This window comes from Chelonoidis abingdonii, chromosome 10, assembly GCF_003597395.2.
Source record: "Chelonoidis abingdonii isolate Lonesome George chromosome 10, CheloAbing_2.0, whole genome shotgun sequence".
In the NCBI taxonomy this organism is placed as follows: Eukaryota; Metazoa; Chordata; order Testudines; family Testudinidae; genus Chelonoidis; species Chelonoidis abingdonii.
In genome coordinates, this window is record NC_133778.1 from 77291166 (window position 1) to 77311847 (window position 20682).

General features: G+C 46.5%; 1 protein-coding gene across 5 annotated transcripts in view; it reads left to right on the forward strand.

The window, feature by feature from the left end:
- Positions 1-20682, forward strand: part of IGFBP2 (insulin like growth factor binding protein 2) — a 186996-nt gene that overhangs the window by 64363 nt on the left and 101951 nt on the right. The gene's annotated exons all lie outside the window — the stretch shown is intronic.

Consider the following 20682-nt stretch of genomic DNA (forward strand, 5'->3'; position numbering starts at 1 on the left):
AGAGCGCTACCCGAGACCCTAGCAGCCCTGCCACTGCCTTGGATACCAGGAACTGGTATTGATGTAAAGGTCACCAACGAAGACTGCTTTGTTCCATGTGAAAGGCCCTTACAAGCCTGCTGAAACTAACCAGCACGACTGTGAGGTGCCAGAGACTTGATCTTGCCTGTATCCCACTGATTCTCACTGCAAAATAAGCCTCCACGCGGGAGATATCTCTACTGATAGATTAGCCATTTCTTCCTTCTACGCTCCACTGTGTCTTCTGGACACCAGGGGAAAAGGACAAAGGTGAAGTACTAGTACCTCCTCCCTTGTCCACTGACAGAACTACTGTGCCTTTAAATTTTTTTCTAGAAGATCAAAACCATTACAGAGGGTGATATGCTAGTAACCTCTTCCCCTATAAAATGCTGCACCATGACTGTTTGGAGAAGAAAAGGAAACACTCTTCCACTGAAACTTGCCAAGTCCAGAATCCCTGACTAGAAAAGACATTAAGATACTGCCCTGGTGAACGAATACAAAGAATTATACACTTGCGGAGGGCATTTGTGGACCCGGCTTGGATAAATTGTATTTTGGGGTTTAATTCTACAGGCTGCGCCCTGTGTCATGGAGGTGACTAATAATGTAATCCTTTCCTATGCGATTAATGTTGAATGTCTTTTGACAAAGTACCTGATGAATACTTAAATAACAGGTTGTATTATAGCACTACTCAAGGAAGATGTATTGAGTATCACTGCAGGTGGGAAGTATTGCAGTGGGCATCTAGTTGTGTGGAATTTCAGGATTTCCTGGATGTGACCAGCTGTGGCCATTCAGAGTGATCTTGAGTACAGGGATTGGCCCATGCCCTTTACAGACGCATCAGGATACCATCTGATCTGTGATCATGAGAGACATACGTGACACTTCCTGGGTGAAGTGTGGCTTCCCAGGAGCGGGGTGTGCGCTCTATTGGATAAATGCTTGTGTACTTATGTCCCACAGAAATACACAGGAATTAACAAAACACATTCCCTGTGGCCGAACAGGCTTTTTGAACAGTGGAAGGCCAGGAAAGGGAACCCCACTATTTCTAATTTCCCTCTGGAGCTGGGTTACCCAAACTCTGGGGAACTAAGGGGAGCATTGTCGCCTTCCTGCTCACTGGTGTGGTGTTGTAATATTGTTACTCTTTCTTGCATTGCTTGCTGTAGAAGCACTCAGCCTCCCTGGAGCTAACGCATGTGTTCTTAAATATGTTGAGAACACTCAGCCAAAAGTTGTTGAGTTATTCTCAAAGAGGGAATTGTTGGTGTCACTAAGGATAATCCTAAAAGTAATCTTAAAAGGGTAAAAGCAAATAAGGATTACAGTCTCCTTGTTTACAGGCCTCAGATGAAGCCAGAAGCTCTCTCCATATTTACACCTCTAGATTGACCTAAAGCAATAAATAGAAAAGGCCAGGTTGCAACGTCCCTTTATCAGTTGCCATTTACAGCCAAACTGGGTCTAAAGCAGAAATGAATGCTGCTGGTGCACCTTTAGCAGAAGGACAAGAATAACTTGCAGAAGGAAAAACTTACTATTGAGTGCCACGGCCAAGATTATCTTAATGCACCTGCGCTTACGTAACGCTATCATGAGGGGAGAGAAGAGAGAAGAGGAAGGGGAAGACCAAAGAAGTGTGTGAGAAATAGAATGCTGCAATGCCGGACAGAAGAGAGGAGGAAAGCGGGGCTTGCTTGTCAGCAGACAAGTTTTCATGGATGTAAAGGAACAGACTGCTTGTTTTAGGTGTGCTGGATTTAAGGCATGTCAAGTCTCCCAGCACCACTTTGAGATCTCAAATAAACTTGCTTTGCTTCTCTACCCTGGTGTGTTTATTGGCGTGGTGCACACGGGGCGACGGACCCCCCTGCTGTTGCCCCCCTCGGGCACTTTGTGCCGGCAACAGGGGGACTGTTGCCAACAGCAGCAGAGTTTGATCTCTGCCTTATTCTCTCTAACTAGAATCAGCTCTTGGTGCAGAGTTGCTGTCTGGAAAATGGGCATTGGTGTTTGTACTGAGACTTCTGAAAGAGGGGTTTGCCTGCATGCTGTTTCTGACCACCTGTGTTCAAGGACTGGGGCATAAAATGTAAATATACAGGTTACACCAAGAAAACACTCAAATTTCACATATCTGATCTCTCCTCCAATTGGATGCAAACTTGTCACGCCCCCAAATCGGCTCACATTGGGGTGACAATATATAATAGTGAATGAGATCATATGTATCATCTCCAGCCATGACAGATAGTGTACTTCAAAGCATATGATTAAATATCCTGTGTAGAGACCTTGTGGCTGTCTGGATAGTCCTTAGCTAATGCACTGTTATAAGTACAATGATTATAATACTCAGAAGGGAGAATTCAACTAGTGCAAGTAACAGAAATAGAAAAATAAAAGGAGAGTTTTCAACATTTACATTTGCATCTAAATATTTTTCTTATCAATACTGCTGATGAACAGAAGGGATTGTGCCTGGGTAGACAAAACCTGGTGCAGTGTGGCACTTCGATTCCTCATATGAGAACTCCATCAAGAATCTGCACTCATTCTGGTGAGCTCAACCATTGGGGCAGGAATGGGGAGGGGTGTGACTAGTGCTCATCTGAGTCCATAAAGGAGAGAAAACCATGGGCCCAATTCTGGAGGGCACCTGTGACCTGGGAAGAGGCAGGAGCAGAAGGTGCTGGGGCTGTGGGGAAGTGGCCCAGGGGATCGAGACAGACTGGTGGAGAAAGAAAGGTGGGGTAGCGGGAAGTTGTTGTTGAGAGGATCCCTGGGCTAGGACCTAGAGTAGTGGATGGGCCTGGGTCCCCCCATCCCACCACCACTCACCGCTGAAGAAGTGGCCAGGGACTGCTAAACCTCTGTAGGGAACAGCTAGAGTGTTGCAGAAGGAGTCCTCTGGGTGGGGGGAACCTGGACTGTGACATGGCTGGAGGGCTGTGCCACGAAGCAGAGGCAGTGAGACTGGAACTGCAGGGGGTCTGCAGGCGGAGACAAGGACAGCAGAGCCACACCCACCGGAGGGCACACCTGCTGGCCAGAGCTAATTCTCAAAACGGCCAGCAGGAGGTGGGAGTATGGTGAGGGACCCCGTGACAGCACCTTCATCTCTCAGTGAGGGTAGCAGGACGTGAGGGCTCTCGGCAACCCGTGGAAAGTACTCTGCATCTCACACACTCATGAAATCAGGCCCTTCAAGAGTTACAGTCACTCTGGGATCAGGCAAGGAGAGGATTTGTGAAATTCCCCTTTGGTTATGGGGGGGCTGGAGAAGGGACAAAATTATTCTGCAAGTTTGCTGTTTATGGACTATTTCCTACTGTTACCTAACAGCTGGGAGACTCAAGGAGGCATGAGTTTTCTTTCTTGGAGATTTATTTGTGTTATAGCTGAACTACCTACACAAGGAGGGTTAGCTTAGAGGTTTGAGCATTGGCCTGCTAAACCCAGTATTGTGAGTTCAATCCTTGAGGGGGCTACTTAGGGATCTGGGGCAAAAATTGGTCCTGCTAGTGAAGGCAGGGGGCTGGATTCAATGACCTTTCAAGGTCCCTTCCAGTTCTAGAAGATTGGTGTATTTCCTATTGTTATACCTGAAGTGGTAACAATAGTCTATCTATGCTGGTTTTTAAGAATTTGTACCTTATACGTTAAATATTTAAAGAACCCAGGGGGTCAAGGTGTCCATTCCTTCTTCCCCTACCCTGCCCAGTGCAAGACTGATCCCTACATTTTTTTTAGTGCTTTGTCCAGTCTAGTTTTACTTGTTCCAAGAGATGAGGCTTCTAGCCCTCCCCCAGAGCGATTATTCCACAGCTTCCTGGATCCCACCAGTTGGAAGCTTTTCTTGATAAATATTCATCCTATAGTTTCCTTTTCTAACTTCATCTCATTCCATTGACTCACACTCTGCTGGATTGCACAAACAGTTCCATTCCGTACTGTGACCTTCTGCTCCTTTCAGACATACAGTGGCTTTTTAAACTTTTTAGGTGTTGCATTGTTACTCAAGGCAGGATCATAGCTTGAATTTCTATTGCCTAGGAAAGAGGGCGATGCTTTTGCTTTCAAGTATCTGAAGGGAGATTCCAAAGAGGATGGATCTAGGCTGTTCTCAGTGGTACCAGATGACAGAACAAGGAGTAATGGTCTCAAGTGGCAGTGGGGGAGGCTTAGGCTGGATATTAGGAAAAACTTTTTCACTAGGAGGGTGGTGAAGCACTGGAATGGGTTACCTAGGAAGGTGGTGGAATCTCCTTCCTTGGAGGTTTTTAAGGTCAGGCTTGACAAAGCCCTGGCTGGGATGATTTATTTGGGGATTGGTCCTGCTTTCAGCAGGGAGTTGGACTAGATACCTCCTGAGGTCCCTTCCAACCCGGATATTTTATGATTCTATGATTCTGTTACCAAATCCGTATGCCTCTGCTTGAGTTTTGAAATACATTCATCCTGCTGACCTGATCCAGGACTCCCAGACACCAACGGAAAGCTAAAGAGCATAAAAGTGAAGAGTGGCTTTAGTTTCCCAAATTTGTCAGATGGTGACTAAGTGATCTTGCCAAGTTCTTACTGTTACTGCACAGGGGAATTGGGGAGACTGCCTTGCATGGAGCCAATCACTGTAGTATCTAGACACCAAAACCTGCGAGTTTGTGAAGTCATACACTTCCTCTTATGATAAAAGATAAACACCTAATCCATGGTAGATGGGTTTTAGCAGTTTTTCCACTTTAAAAAAACCCTCTAACCTTGTTGAAAGATGCTGGATTGACCGGCCTGGAGATTGAAGGCCTCTCAGTAGTTGCAGCCTGGGCAATGGCAGTGAAAACTCAGAGTGACCAGTCTCAAGGTGAAAGGATGCTATTGTTCAGTCCTCATAGCCCATTTAGTATTTTCAGTCTTTGACCTTTCTGCTTAGACTCTCAACAAATGTCTAGCATGGGTTTTGTGATGTGTTCAGTTGGCCACTGGGAACTGGACAAAGAACCCACCAACTCATTTCACATAGGTTGTTTGACAACCAGCGGATGATTTTGGTCTTTATTGATACACTGTGGATTGGAATCAGCAACCAAGATGGAAAAAGGTCTGCATCTCATTACCAGTCCCTTTAGCCATCCAGTCCTTCAGCTGTCAGCTCACATATTTCAATTCAAGAATCACTTCAAGTAGAGATTTTTTAAAGCAAGAATATCCTTGTAAAGACACTCTGGGACCTCGGACCACAGCCAAGAGTTTTCTTTCCACTCCCTTGTACAGCTCCTTTCAGTGCCCTCCTATTCCCTCCGTCAATAGAAAGAAATCCAGGAGTCTCTGGAAGTCATTTATACTCACTTGGAGAAGCCTCCCTGGGTAACGTATGCCACATGTTTCTTACCCTTAGAAGCAACGTCACTCTGCCTGAGTATTTAGAACCCTGCTCATTTGACCTCCTGCTCCCAGTGCACTGTTTTGTTGCAACGTGTTCTTTACATTTCTGGTACCAATTAAGATACTTATGAAAAGTTTTTAGAAATAGATGTTAGACTTTTGCTACTAATAGGAGTTCAAATGCACAACCATTGTGATTTACTGCATAACCCCCTGATTGAAAGCTACCTCCAACTAGGGTGACCAGATGTCCCGATTTTATAGGGACAGTTCCGATTTTGGGGTCTTTTTCTTATATAGGATCCTGTAAACCTCCCCCGTCCTGATTATTCACACTTGCTGTCTGGTCACCCTACCTCCAATCTTCCCTGGAAAGTCTCCATTGCTAAATAAGCGGATGCTGGAGGCATCCAACATCAAGGCCCCATTCTCCACTGCCTGGCACCTTGTGTAGATATTTACACCTGTGCAAAGTGGCTGCAAATTGCTGACATTCAGGTTTGGTCACATTTGACACCAACTTGGTCACACAAAGTACAAGATAGTTGGGAAATCAGGCCTCTTGTGTTCACTCATCCCAAGTGATACATTTTCTTTTTACCCTGATAATATCTAATTGATGCTAAAGAAATCTAAATAATGATCTATCCTGGACAACTCTATTCATTTTTTTAACTACGTTTGAGTCACCTAGACTACATGTTTATGGGTGCCCTAAAAATACCAAAGATAGACAGTGTAAAAACAAGCAAGTGCCCTGCACAAGAAACCAGCCTAGAATGGATCCCTCTTCCCCCTCAGAAATAAACTTTAGGTAGAGCATGAACAGAAACATTTTTGCTGGGAAAACAGTTTAATGAAAAGTGACTCCATGGATCTTAGTGAAGAGAGATCTAGCTCTGAAATATTAGATGGGAAGCAACTGTGTATTTGTACACGAGTCACACAAAACTCTCCAGCCGTGTTAAAGATTTCACTTTTATATAGCTTCCTTGCTGCACAGAGCTCTTTATGCAGAGAGTGAACCAAAACCTGGAAAGGAAAGGAAGGTTCTTTGAGAGAATTTAAACAAATGAAATGGCGAAGGGGAAAGAAAGAGTGAGAGAGAAAGAAAAGGAAAGAAAGTGGCATAGACAGATAAGCAAGATAAGTGAAAAAGTGACCATTAAGCATTGAGAGTCAAGGACAGGGAATATAGAGGAGGCCAAGACTGAAAAAGCACATGACATTATTCTCCCAGACTAGATTATAAACTCATAACATTTCTGTGATGTGTAAGTGTAACCTGCGTTCGTATCAGTGCAGATCTTGTAGGCCATGTAATGTAGTTTATGAGTCTGCCATTGCTAGTGTCTTTAAGCTGAGGCCTTTAGTTCACATTGTAAGTGCTTCAGCTTTTAGCTCAAGAGGTCTCAGGTTCAGTCCCTGCCAATGACCAATAAAAGGATGCTTTGACAAGGAGTAGCACTTGAGCAGTAGTTTCTTTGGATCTATTTAAATCCTTTTGGGTCTCCCACTTACGTTGATTGCTGGGGCATTTTCTTATTCTTATACACTTGTAACATTGGCTATCAGTGGTATCAGACCTCAGGTGTCCCTCAGTGGAAGCTGTCCTAAGTTTAAAAAAGCTGGATGGGGTGGGCCTTGCTGAGCACCCTACTTATTCCTGAGCTCCTTATTCTTCTTACTCACAAGTAACAGATCTCATGGGTTAGGATGATGAATTGCAATTTTTCCTGTTTCTGCAGCCCTTAAAGAGAACCATGCTATAGGTACTGCTATTGGTGGCCCTGGCTGTCTGGGTTTATTCTCTGTTGCTGAGGAAGTAAGTGGAGCTGAACACAAAGAGGCAGGATGGACTAGACCCTAATGAGATTTTAGCATCAGGAGAGCAATTTCCAACTGGATTCCAAGATGACTAGGAGACAGAGGTTTCAGGTGGTGTGATTTTGTTTCCTGGAGCTGATCAAGAGCTCAATCTGTTATATACCAATTGCAGCCTAATGAGACTCTTGATGATGAGTTTGCCTCTCACTTTGGGCCCATTACCAAAAGCAGCTTCAATTTCTGAACCACTGTGCCTAAGCCTGCAGCATACCAAAAGTCTGGCAAAAAACAAAGCTGTTTCCAAACCAGGGAAACCACTGACAGACCCAAAGAGCTACTGTGGCAGATTTCCCTGCTCTGTGTTACCTACAAGCTGATGGAGAAACTAATCCTGATGCAGACTAATGAGGTAGTCGATCCTCTGCTGCCTCCGACTGATGATGATGCACCCAAGATCAGGTTCTTTGTCTCACTGAAGACACAGAAAATGCATTGGAGTCAGGAAAGAAAGTGAGTGAGGTCCTTATTGGTCTGATGGCAGCATACAACACTGTGGGGCACATCAGGCTGATTGCCAAACTGCTGCAAGTTATTCCTTTGTAGGTCAATGGTGCGGCTCAGCCGAGAAATTATTAGTAACTGAAGCTTCGTCTTGCAAGTTGGGGAGCAAATCAGTCACCTCAAACATCTCTGTAATAGCCTTCCTCCAGGGTCTATTTTGGCTCCTCTTCTTGTTCAAGATGTACACATACACAGCATCCACATACTTCCTGAAACGGAGGCTGAGAAGAAGGTGTATGCTGTTGACATCTATATTACTGACACTGGAAATGATTGCCATAGGACTGAAGGGAATCTCAGCCAAAGCATGGACATTTTGGCCATTTTCTTCCAGCAATGGAGACTAATTCTTAGTGAAACCAAGACAGTGGCAACTCTTTTCCATCTAAACAATTGTCTTTCCAATTGAGCCAGGCTGATCCACGTACAAGGATGGTTACTGCCATTGGACAACCAGTGATCATGTATTTGGGAGTAAAACTTGGACTGTAGCCTGACATACTGGCCTCACATAGAACACCTGAAAGTGAAGATCTCTTCCTGCACCACCTGGATATGAAAACTACCAGGAACAGAGCCTTGGTCCTTCAGAAATCTATATTGTCCCTGGTGTTTGCCCTAGCGAAATAGTGCCTTACGGTCTGAGGGCACAATTGCCACTGTAACCATGTGGACTCACCCTTGCAGCGCCTCCTGCTGGTCTCTCGGGGAATTAGCTCAATTTCCAGCCCGGAGCGCCCCTGCAGGCCAGTGATCCGCCACATCTGGGCCCCGTGTCCTCCCCAGAACCCATTTTCTCTGGGGTGCTGTGCCCTGGCAATACCCCAACAATCTCTGTGGGTCTTCCTTCCCCAGGGAGCCCCCACCCACTACTCCCACCTCGCCTCAGTCTGGGCTACTGCCTGTCCTCACCTAGCCCAGTCACTGGGGTAGACTGCAGTATAAAAGCCACACATCACAGGCAAGGGCGTTTGACCTGCTGCCGCCTTCTACCACCCAGTACCTCTACGGGCCTGGAACCAGGCCCTGCAGGCTGAGGAGTCACCAGGCTGGCGCTCCCCTGCTCCTCTGGCTCTTCGCCAGCCCTGCTTCACTCCCAGGTACCCTGTTACTCCCCTGCAGCCAGGCCAGCCTCCCTCCACAGCTAGAGGAGAGACTCTGCTCAGCTTCTGCCCTGGCCTTCTTATAAGGCCCAGCTGCCTTAATTGGGGCGTGGCTAAGGTGTAGCTCCTTCCCCAATCAGCTTGAGCTTTTTCTCTTAGCCCCTAGCCCTCTCTGAGGGCTGGCATCTACCCTGTCATGGCTAGAGTGGATAACTACCCCACTACGGCCACTCTCACCCCGTACCGGCTCCTCACGAATATTCTGTTACGTTTCTGGCTGCACTTTTCCCCTCATCTCCTTCTCTGTGCACTCTCTATCCGTGGCCCCACAAGGTCATGAGACCTCCTGGTCAACCTTCTCCTGGACCTGGCTAAAACGGCCATCTATAAAACCAGGGAGAGGAGGTTGGCCGATGGAGACTCCTGTGACTGTGGGGTCTGTTTCTGATCCTCTGTCCGTTCATGTAACTGGGCAGAGTTCCTCTAGGCGGCATCCACCGGCTCCCTTGATGCCTTTGAGGAGCAGTGGGCACTGTCCAGGGTTCTCTGCTTGGTGTCCCTGTCAGGCTCCCTTCTTTTGACCCTTTGACCGCACTCCTGTCCCTGGTATTTCATTAGTTGTCCCCTGAAATCAGTTGGTTTCCAGGTCCTGTAGATCCTCCCCTTAGGCGGGGGGAGGGGGGGGGGCCTTCAGTAGCGGGCGGGCTTTTGGAACCCAATAGGTACAGCCACACTCAGCTTGTTAACAAACAGCTAAATTTGGCCACTTGTATTATTAGTGGCTGCTAGTGCACTTAGCTCCACCAGACCTTCAATACGATGGCATTACCGTGTCGTCTGCTTCGAGAGCTGTGACAGGTGAAACCAATGTATTACATCTCTGATTGACTGATGCCCCACTTTCAGACGGGAAACAATACACAGTGCCAACTCTACTTCTATTCAGGGGAGGAATCCCACTTCTGTGTACTAGAGTCTGATACTAAGGCTGATCCCTCAATATGCCTTTGCTACAGCAGCTCACACACTCCTGCACAAGAGCGTTACTGGCCCTTTACTATATGCAGATGATCAGTGCCACCAGAGAGCTGAAAACTACATTCTTAAAGAGTGCAAGTATCGGTGGGAAACAGTCTAACACGCTAAATAAATTCTGGAGTCTTTCACTGCCCCTACCTCTTTGTCCACTTGATTGCAGATCCTGGACCAGGGTCAACATAGGCGGGGGGAGGGGGGGCCGCTGAAGATGCTGGGCCTCGAGGCTCGTAAGGTGTAAATCCAGCCCTGCTCATGTGGTAGAAGAGCGCCCAATTCAACATCTGGAGGGCAGTTAACAATGCCTTGATTTCCATTATACAGAAACTCTGCTCTTGTTACAGAACCTGAATATGGAGCTCAGCAGGGAGTAGCCAGGTCCCAGTGCTCTGTTAGGATTTGATTTCAAAATGTTATGGAAAGGAAAGGTGTATTTTCACTCAAGGAAATAAAATGTATCCCCTTCCTCCAATTCATAGCAAGTGGCTTCTCTTCGCCCCCCTCCTCACCACCCCAGCAACCGTGTGAGGCAACGCACTTATCATGAATGTTCAATTGCAGCTTTATTTGAACCAGTCCCTTTGTGTCTTCATGGGGGGGGGGGCTCTGAAATTGGATTTCAAGCCCATTTCTTTCCTTTTGTGAGAAAGCCTGGTCTAGTCAACTGAGCATGGAACTGGGAGCCTTCAGTCATCTAATCCCAGCTCTGGCACTGATACACTTTGTGACCTTGGGCAAGTCACTTCCAAGGAAGTCTGGAGGCAGAGAGGAGGGCAGGGGTAGAAAGCTTCACAAAAGCAATGTGGTGCACGGATCCAAAAGAACATTAGTACTTCTTTCAGTGTCTCCAGGAATTCATATTTGAGAAGCTTTCCTTTGGTTTCTACACATCTCTGTGCCTGTCCCTTTTGATGTCATTTGAGTGCAGCATTAGTTATAAACCCCTTTTCTCTCATGATTCTTTTTCTTTCTTTCTTTCTTTCTTGACAGCCTTGGGGTTAGGAGGTACTGAGCACTGTGTAAGATTGGGCCCCAAGTATATTCCACAACCTTTTTTCTTGTCGCCTTCATCCTTTCCATCCCTGATACCCTTTGCATGTCATCCTTGATGTGCTTGTAAACTCTATATTGTCTGCAACATATCTTGTGCGCGTAGAATATGGATGTATAGAAATAACCCATAATAAAAATTCCTCAAGTTCAGGAAAGATAAGAGGAATAAATACATTTCCTTTCCCGCAGCTGTGCAGAGTCCTTATTCATTTCAACCAGGAGAACCTCAGTGCTTGGCCTCCACATTTTGTCTGCTAGTTCGTTTTTCTTAATTCATCATTGACAAACCACAGAGCCATGAAAGAATCAACTGACAACGTCTGTGGGAAAAAACGGCCTTGAAAAGGGTCCTAGAAATACTGTAGCATTCGCAAACAATTCCAGTGGCTAATGCCTCAGTGAGATGCAGTCTCAGTTATAAGTTTTCTTTCTAGGAACAAGCTTGCATCTGTTTGGCAATGCCATATTTTGTAGCGTAAAATAAACCCTTGAGAACAAATAGCCTAGCTTATATGGAGGGTAAACGCCTGGGAACAGAGCTCACTTGTTAATCCTAAAACTGTCAGCAAAGGCCCACTGGAGAAATTATAGCCAGCCACTGGCACTAATTCTGTCCCTCCCCGCTTCCTCTACCAAATCCGAACAGCTGTAAAATCTTCATTGTTCTTCTAGAGCCCAAGAGATTTAAAAAGAGGTCTCCTATTTTAACTTTGCCTGACTGGATCAATGAACAGCAACATCAGCAGTACAAGAAACATCAGAATCTATTGTATTTGCACCATTATTCTTTGGCTGGAGCCAATGAAAACAACATGAATAAAAGAAGGACAGTGGCCCAAGCACCTACTAAAAGAGGTATATGAACAGGAAATTCTGGTTCATTCCCACATCGGATCTGTATACTGGTTTTTTCCCTTTGGTATCATTATGTTTAATATCATCCTGCAGCACAGGCAGCTGTACCTACACTTTAGTTCCCCCCGCTCCTCCCAACAGATTTAAGAAGCACTCTGTGGAAAAATGATTTGTGCACTCTCTACCTAAACAATTGCTCTCCACGGGAATTTGTCACTCCACTGCCAGGGGTTATTAATGGCTTGCTCGTAAATACCCACGGCAAAATGAACTGTTGCAAAAATTAAGCGTGTGTTGAAAAATTGGTTTTAAATTGTCCCCTGGGTAATGACCTTTTGCCCACCAAAAAATGCAGGATTTGTTCACTGTATAATTAAGTTCAGGCCATCTCTCTTACAGACACACAGAGACAGATGCTATCTAGTTACAAGTTAAAGGGCCAGGCTGCCTCTAAAATACCTACAATATATCACAGCAGCATAACATTTGTAACTAAAGGGATACCACCTTGAAAACTTTGAAGCCTCAAAATACAGCTTCATTAGACAAGTGAAAATATTTCATTTGACCCAAATGTCACTAATTAGTGAAACCAACTGTAGTTCATAAAAAATATACAAAAAGACTCTTCCACCATTCCTGGGGAATTGAGTGTGTGCAGTTACATTGATTTGCTACATTTTCTATTGAACATCTGCTTAAATATGGACTTTAAATGGGAGTTTTGAGTGGGTTGCATCTGTGTTTTCACCCCCCTCTATGATTTATGAGAGTCACAAGGCAAAATCTGTGATTTTATTTTGTTTTTTGTTTTTGTTTTTTCTTCTTAAAGAGACATTCTTAAGTATCTTAGGCCCAGAATTTAGGTTTTGTAATTAAAAAGGGTTTCTGTAAAATGAAACTTAATAGAAAAATAATTTCATTATTTGTTTTTAATATCAGTGAAAACTTTTTTGTTGTTATTGTTGGCTTGGATTTTAGGAGAACCCCCAGCACTTTCTGCAAACCAGATGTTGCAATGCAATGCTAGTACAAGAGAACTAGAAAATGCAATTGAATCTCCAAGGTGAAACTGAAAAGTCTGGATGAATTGTACGTGTTGAGTGAAGTGGAAAAAGTAAATGAACTGCATAAATTTGGGAAAACAAAGCAGACCTTGAAAATTCTTTAATTTTTAATTATCCAAGGTGTTATTAGTAACAAGTGAATTTGATTTAGAGCACTATATAAATGCAACAAATGGAGTTAAAATCATGAAAAAAAAAGTGAAGGTTCCAACAGGAATGCTCTCTTTGTCCCTCTGCACACTGCATGTGTTTCATGGAATATGTCTGATGTCACAGGCCCAGATCTTGCAAACATTGCCCAGGAGTAGTCCCATGTTCATTGCTGTGCAGGTGGGGAAGCATTTGGAGGACCAGACTCATAAATAATAGAACCCTGTATTAAGCTACCTATTTAATTTGAAAAAATAACAAATATTACGTAAGTGCAACACAGCTCCTTAATGTTGCTGTTGGAACTAAAAATTCATTTCCTGACTTTAGCTATATAACCTGAATATTAATGGAGGTAGGAGATGGGGGTATTTGTTTACATTTAATTCCTTAGTGTTTTGTTAAATGGAAAAAATAAATTGCCTTTGCTTAATAATGTTACTATTTAAAAGGTCCCATTTAAACTATAATGTTTATACTTCACTGAGTGAGCGTAATGGGGATTTTTCTGCTGTTTTACATTTTTATGGCAGTATCTTCATGGAAAAATTGTCCCAGTGGAAGCCCAGGTCCCTGCTTACAGTCTCTCTGCCTGAGCCTGTGCCAGCCTGTCATGTGAATATTTGTGACTCATGAGGAACACGTGAGCAAACTGAAGAGCCATTTGTAGTTCACACAAATGTTCGTGAACATTGTTTTTTCAGCATTAAATCAGTTTTTATCACTGAAGTCCTGGACAAAATCTCTGTTTGTCCTTCATATTTTAAACCAAGATGTGCTGCTTTCTCTCTGTAAGGCCTGGAAAGCACTTCCTGCTTTGTTTGTTTGATTTGGGTTTTCAGACACTAGTGCAGACCAGCTGGATAAGGAAAGGCCTTAGAGCGGGACAGGGAATTAACACCAGGGGCTCTTTCCTGGCCACACTGTGCTTCATTTCTGACAGTTGGAGCACTGAGATCTCATTGACAGGAGCTTTGTCTTGGTTGTCAATGGGGAGCATGAGCTAATTAAAGATCTTGATTTAAACCCACTGGGGAAGCACCAGGGTCCTCAACTGAAAGGGGACAATGACACAGAGATAGGGTTTGTCTTTCCCTCTGTTGTCAGAGACACTCGGAAACACAAGACTCACTACACGTTCATGCACCTGTGACAATACCAGACACAAAGAAAAGCAGCAGCAGTGTCTGAATTTGCTAGAGCCAACCGAATTCTATAGGAAGTAGGGTGACCCGATGTCCTGATTTTATTGGGACAGTCCTGATATTTGGAGCTTTTTCTTATATAGGCTTCTATTACCTGCCACACCCTGTCCCGATTTTTCACACTTGCTGTCTGTCACCCTAGTAGGAAGGGATTAGAGGTACAAGTGAAACTATAACTCATTGATCAGTGTAGGTTGTGTGTCCTTCTCTGTGCCTGGGCCACAGAAGATGTGAGTCTATTACAGCATTTAGCTTAAGACAAGGCTCTTTAGCTCAGGCTGCCGTGATTTATGCTTTCAGCTTCAGAGGTGCCTGATTTAGGTCTCGTCTACACTACAAAGTTAGGTCGACGTAAGCCACCTTGCACCGACCTACTTGTGCATGTATCTACATTTAGATTTGTCTCCCACTGATGTAAGTACACTCTTACTGTGATGCAGTAACAACACCTCCCAAATGGCATTGAGCCACAGTTGATGTACTGAGGTTGATGCAGCATGAGTATAGATGCTGCATTACTTACGTTAACCCTAACAGTCCTCCAGCAGCTGTCCCACAATGCCTGACGCTGACCATTCAGATCACAACTGGGAACTCCATTGTCCAGAGGTCATGGAGACTGAAAGGTCCCCTACCTGTGTAAAGCCTTGTGAATTTTTGAAATTCACAGCCTTTTTCTGATTGCCCAGTTTGGCTAGCACACCTGGCAGCTCTCCATTTGTGTGTGCAACTGCTCAGCTGACGACACCGACGACACATTTGAGACGCGTTCAGGCTTGGGATAGTCAGAAGATATTGGATCTCCTGAGCCTGTGGGAGAATAGGTTATGGACATAGAAATGTGGACACTTCTGAGCATTTTGCACAGGGGATGCAGGAGAAGGTGTATGACAGGGATTAGAAGCAGAGTTGCATAAAAGGGAAGGAACTGTGTCAGGCATATCAAAAAGCCAGGGATCTGAACAGTTAATCCGGTGCTGAGCTGAAGCCCTGCCACTTTTACACAGAGCTGCATGCCATATTTTGGGAAGACCCCACTACCACCCTATAGACTGCCATGGATACCTCTGAGAACCTCAAAGAATCTTGTGGCACCTTATAGATTAACAGATGTTTCGGAGCATGAGCTTTTGTGGGTGAATACCCACTTCGTCAGATGCATCTGACGAAGTGGATATTCACCCACAAAAGTTCATGTTCCAAAACGTCTGTTAGTCTATAAGGTGCCACAGGATTCTTTGCTGCTTTTACAGATCCAGACTAACACGGCTACCCCTCTGATATCTGAGAAGCCTGAGTCACAGGCCCATAATGTGAATAGTCAGGAGGAGGATGGTGGACATGCAACGGGGGGATCCAGCTATTCTGCAAGCCAGGATCTCATAGAGACTCCGCTAAAGTCCTGTCAGTCCCAGAATTCAAGTATGGAAGAGCCTGATGCAGGGGAAGGAACCTCGGGTAAGTGTGTAGTTGTATTTCCCATTACAGTAATGTACTGATGGCACCTCCAACTTAACCAGACCTGGTATTGACTTTTCATGAATTTACTTGTGCTAGAAGAGATAGCAGCACAACAAACAGAAGTAGCATTGCGATCTGCTTTTCATTCCTCTATAAGTTGGGTATGTGGGGGGCGGGGGGAACGGGGGATGATCATGCTGAGCAGTTTGTTTATGTTCACAGAGATGTTCTTTGAATCCTCCTGGGATCTCAATGAAACTTTCAGGGAGGTACTCTGCAATCTTCTCCCAAAGGTTTCTAGGGATGGGCCACTTTCCCAGGCCAGTCAGCCATAACTTTGGCAGACACCATTGCAGTACACAGGCTAGAAGCATATGGGCCTTGGTGGCTTCAGGACACGAGCAGCAATTGTGTTCTCTGTGCCTTTCTTACCCTCAGGAGTGAAATATCAGCTAAAATCACCACCACTTATGGAAAATGGTGCCAGTATTCAGTTCCATTGCCCAATATTCATAGATTCATGCAACCAAGCAATTCCCCCCTCATTTTCCTCACTCCTGGTGGGCAATAATCTCCTTGGCTGGGGTTGTAAGTGGTACTGTGCACAAGCTCCTCGAAGCAGAAGTGTCAATAAGCATGTCATGTTTAAAACTATAGGGGAGCAAGGGAAAGGAGTTCTGAATCTTAACTTTCTGTTGTGACTATACCAACAATGGTACTGCTGTGTGTTTTATCTTCAGTTGCCGCCATTGCAGCCTTGAGGGGTTCCCTGAATCCCTGAGTCAGACAAGGAGGAGAAAGAAGAGAACACGTTCAATGAAATCCTGCATGCCAGTGAGCAGATATTATGCAGGACAACACTATAGGGATATTTCTTTCACAGAGACGAGTCTTGTGGGTAAGCAACATCAGCGTCCCTTCAGTCTGCCAAAAGCTCATTCAACTGTAATTCTGCCCCTGCTGAGCCAGTAGTTGAATCATTCCTTTGTGCTGTCAAGCTGGCCAATGTATGACTTCCTAAGTCAAGGGAGGAAGGGATAGGCTGGGTGCCCAAGGATTGCTACTGGCATTTCAGCATTGTCAGTGGTAATCCACCAGTTGGGAAAGTGAAGCCTTTTATTTTATTTAAAGTGAATTTTGTAATTTGGTACAGGTACTCCTCACTTAAAGTCGTCCTGGTTAACATTGTTTCAATGTTAAGTTGCAGATCAATTAGGGAACATGCTTGTTTAAAGGTGTGAAATGCTTCCTTCTAACATCGTTTGGCAGATGTCTGTTTTGTCCATTGCTTGCAGGAAGAGCAGCCCATTGCAGTTAGCTGGTGGGTGGTTGGAACGAGGGTGGACTAGCAGCCCCCTATCAGCTCCCTGGTCCCCTAAGTTCCCTGTGCAGCAGCTGTCCGTCCCCTCACTGCCATGTGCTACTCCTGCTCTCTGCCTTGGAGCTGCTCCTGGGAGCCTCCTGCTTGCTGGGAGGAGGGGGAAGAGGGGTGCTAATGTCAGGGTGTCCCCCTCCACACTCTCCTGCCCCCCCATACCTTATCTCCACAGAGAAGGGGGTGGGGCAGGACAGGCTCAGGACGGACAGAGTTTGCTTGCAGCAGCAGCTATCTCAATTTACTGATCTACTTAAAAAGACAATGTACTTACAGTGGGGTCAGCATTCTTAAAGGGGCAATGCGTGTCTCTCTCTCACACAAAAGGTGTGTGTCTCTGTCTCTCTCTGCCATGCTGTCTCCCCTCCCCCCATTCCTGCTGCCTTATAGCGTGTGAGGCTACATTAACAACAATGTGTTAACCCTTGAGGGCTCAGCCAAGTGCTAGTTCATCATTTAGCAGTATATATCCCACCCTCTTCCACCCTCTGACTTCACCACCTCAGCTAAGCTTCACAATCATAGAATCATAGAATATCAGGGTTGGAAGGGATCTCAGGAGGTCATCTAGTCCAGCCCCCTGCTCAAAGCAGCGACAATTCCCAATTTAAATCCATCCCAGCACAGGGCTTTGCAAGGCGCTTGACCTTAAAAACCCGTAAGGGAAGGAGAATTTCACCACCTCCCTAGGTAACCCATTCCAGTGCTTCACCACCCTCCTAGTGAAAAAGTTTTTCCTAATATCCAACCTAAACCTCCCCCACTGCCACTTGAGACCATTACTCCTTGTTCTGTCATCTGCTACCACTGAGAACAGTCTATATCCATCCCATTTGGAACCCCCTTTCAGGTAGTTGAAAGCAGCTATCAAATCCCCCCTCATTCTTCTCTTCTGCAAACTAAACAATCCCAGTTCCCTCAGCCTTTCATCATTGCTGTGTACAGTATTAAATTGTTTAAAACTTATACCATGTATATATGTGTTTGTGTGTGTGTGTGTGTGGGGAGAGAGAGAGAGAGAGAGAGACTTTTGTCTGGCAAAAAAAATTTCCCTGGAACCTAACCCCTCCCCCCAAGTTACATTAATTCTTATTGGGAAATTGGATTTGCTTAACATCGCTTTGCTTAAAGTAGCATTTTTCAGGAACATAACTACAGTGTTAAATGAGGAGTTACTGCAGCTACTGCAAGAGAAATAGTGATAATATAACTGCAGTTCTCAAGCCTTCTCTCACTAACTTTTATCTTATCTGGTTGAACTCACAGTTGGCTCCCCTATTGCAGTGCATTGACTTTTCTTGCAGAGAGAAGGATTGTCCAGTGGTTATGGCACAAGCCTAGAACTTGGGAGACCAGAGTTCTGCTCTGCCTACAGATTCCCAATATGAGCTCTGGCAAGTCAACTGGCTTATGTGTGCCTCAGATACCTATATGTACAATGGGGATACTAATACTTCCCTACCTCACAGGGGTGTTGTGAGGATAAATACATCAAAGATTGTGAAGCACTTTGAGATCTCCTGATGAAAAGCACTATATAAGAAATATCAGAGGGGTAGCTGGGTTAGTCTGGATCTGTAAAAGCCGCAGAGAATCCTGTGGCACCTTATAGACTAACAGAAGTTTTGGAGCGTGAGCTTTCATGGGTGAATACCCACTTCTGTTAGTCTATAAGGTGCCACAGGATTCTCTGCTGCTTATACAAGAAATAGGTATTATTAGATCTGCTGGGTACTCATCAGGAGTAGTGATTGGGTCAATCTCCAGAGGTTCTGAGGTTTGGTTCCTTAAGCATCAATATCTGGATGCCTCTCTGGAATCTGGGAAATCTCACAAGCAGAGGGTTTTGGTCATGTGGTTTGGCACTTCCAGTTTCATCTGGATACAACTATGCCTTTCTGTTGCACCCTCCATCTGAGAATCATTAAGTGCATTACAAACACTTAGGGACCCATGCAAAGTAGGGAGTAGATATACAGAATATACCTCCCTTAATCAAGACTTGCTGAATTGGAACATCTCTCAGAAACTTATTTAAGACCAGTGATATTTAACAGCAATGAATGCTTCTTATGGACTAGGGAGGAAGCATGGTTTTGTGGTTAAGCCAGAAACCTGGGACCTAGAAGATCAGGTTTATATTCTTGGCTCTGCAAAAGACTTGGGATGTGCCCTTGAGGAAATCTCTGTGCCTTAGTTTCCACCTCTATAAAATTAGGATAGCACTTCCCTACAACTCAGAGGTGTTGGGAAGCCCTTGGATAGAAAGTGCTATTAATAATGGGTGTGAAAATTCACCTTCCAGGGGTTTCTTCGGGAAACAGAGGAGTGCTGAGGTGTCTCATCTGTGTTTCAGCCTCAAACTGATTCTGCCTCCTCCTTTAGTAGCTTCTTTCAGTCCTTCCATAGCTGGGATCTAGACACCAAGTGCCTCGTTTCTTTCAACTCTGCCTGTCCCCGCTGTCAGTTTGCTTCTTCCACACGGAGTACACATGCAGGGCATATCTCAGCTGGCACGCAGACGGGGCAGCCCTTGATCTCAATCATATTCACTTTTCAAAACTCCAGTGGCTTGGCTGACATGGAATCAAACACCAGCCAGATTCCTTGGCACAGGACCCGAAGCAGCCCCCTAACCCGGCACTGGGAGGGGGAGCCAGCCCCCTAACCCGGCACACAGCAGTGGGGCGGGGGATCGTATCTCAAGCCTCCGGCTCTGGGGGAGACTCAAGCACCCTGGGACTGCGGGAGGAGGGGGAATTTAGTCCGCCCCCGCCAGCACTGGGGGAGGGCAGTCCTCGGGCCTGGCGCTGGGCTGGGGGGGGGCAGTTCCCGAGTCCCCCTGCCTCCGGCACTGGGCTGGAGGGCGGCAGCCCCCGAGGCCCCCCCAGCACTGGGTTGGAGGGAGGCAGTCCCCGAGCCTCCCCCCAGCACTGCGCTGGAGGAGGGCAGTCCCCGAGCCCCCCCCCCCTGGACTGAAGGGGGCAGTCCCCGGCGCTGGACTGGAGAGAGGCAGCTCCCGAGCCTCCCCCTCGCTGCTGGGCTGGAGGAGGGGGCAGTCCCCGAGGACCCCTCCACTGGGCTGGAGGAGGGGGCAGTCCCCGAGCCTCCCCCACTGGGCGTGAGGGGGCAGTCCCCGAGGCCCCCTCCACTGGGCTGGAGCGGGCAGCCCCCAAGCTCCCCCCCGGCGCTGGACTGGAGAGAGGCAGCTCCCGAGCCTCCCCCCGGCACTGGGCTGGAGGAAGGGGCAGTGCCCGAGGCCCCCTCCACTGGGCTGGAGCGGGCAGCCCCCAAGCTCCCCCCCGGCGCTGGGCTGGAGGGGGCAGCCCCCGAGCCTCCCCCCGGCACTGGGCTGGAGGAGGGGGCAGTCCCCGAGGCCCCCTCCACTGGGCTGGAGCGGGCAGCCCCCAAGCTCCCCCCCGGCGCTGGGCTGGAGGGGGCAGCCCCCGAGGCCCCCCCAGCACTGGGTTGGAGGGAGGCAGCCCCCGGGGCCACCCCCCCGCACTGCGCTGGAGGGGGCAGTCCCCGAACCCCCGCCCGGCACTGGGCTGGAGGAGGGGGCAGTCCCCGAT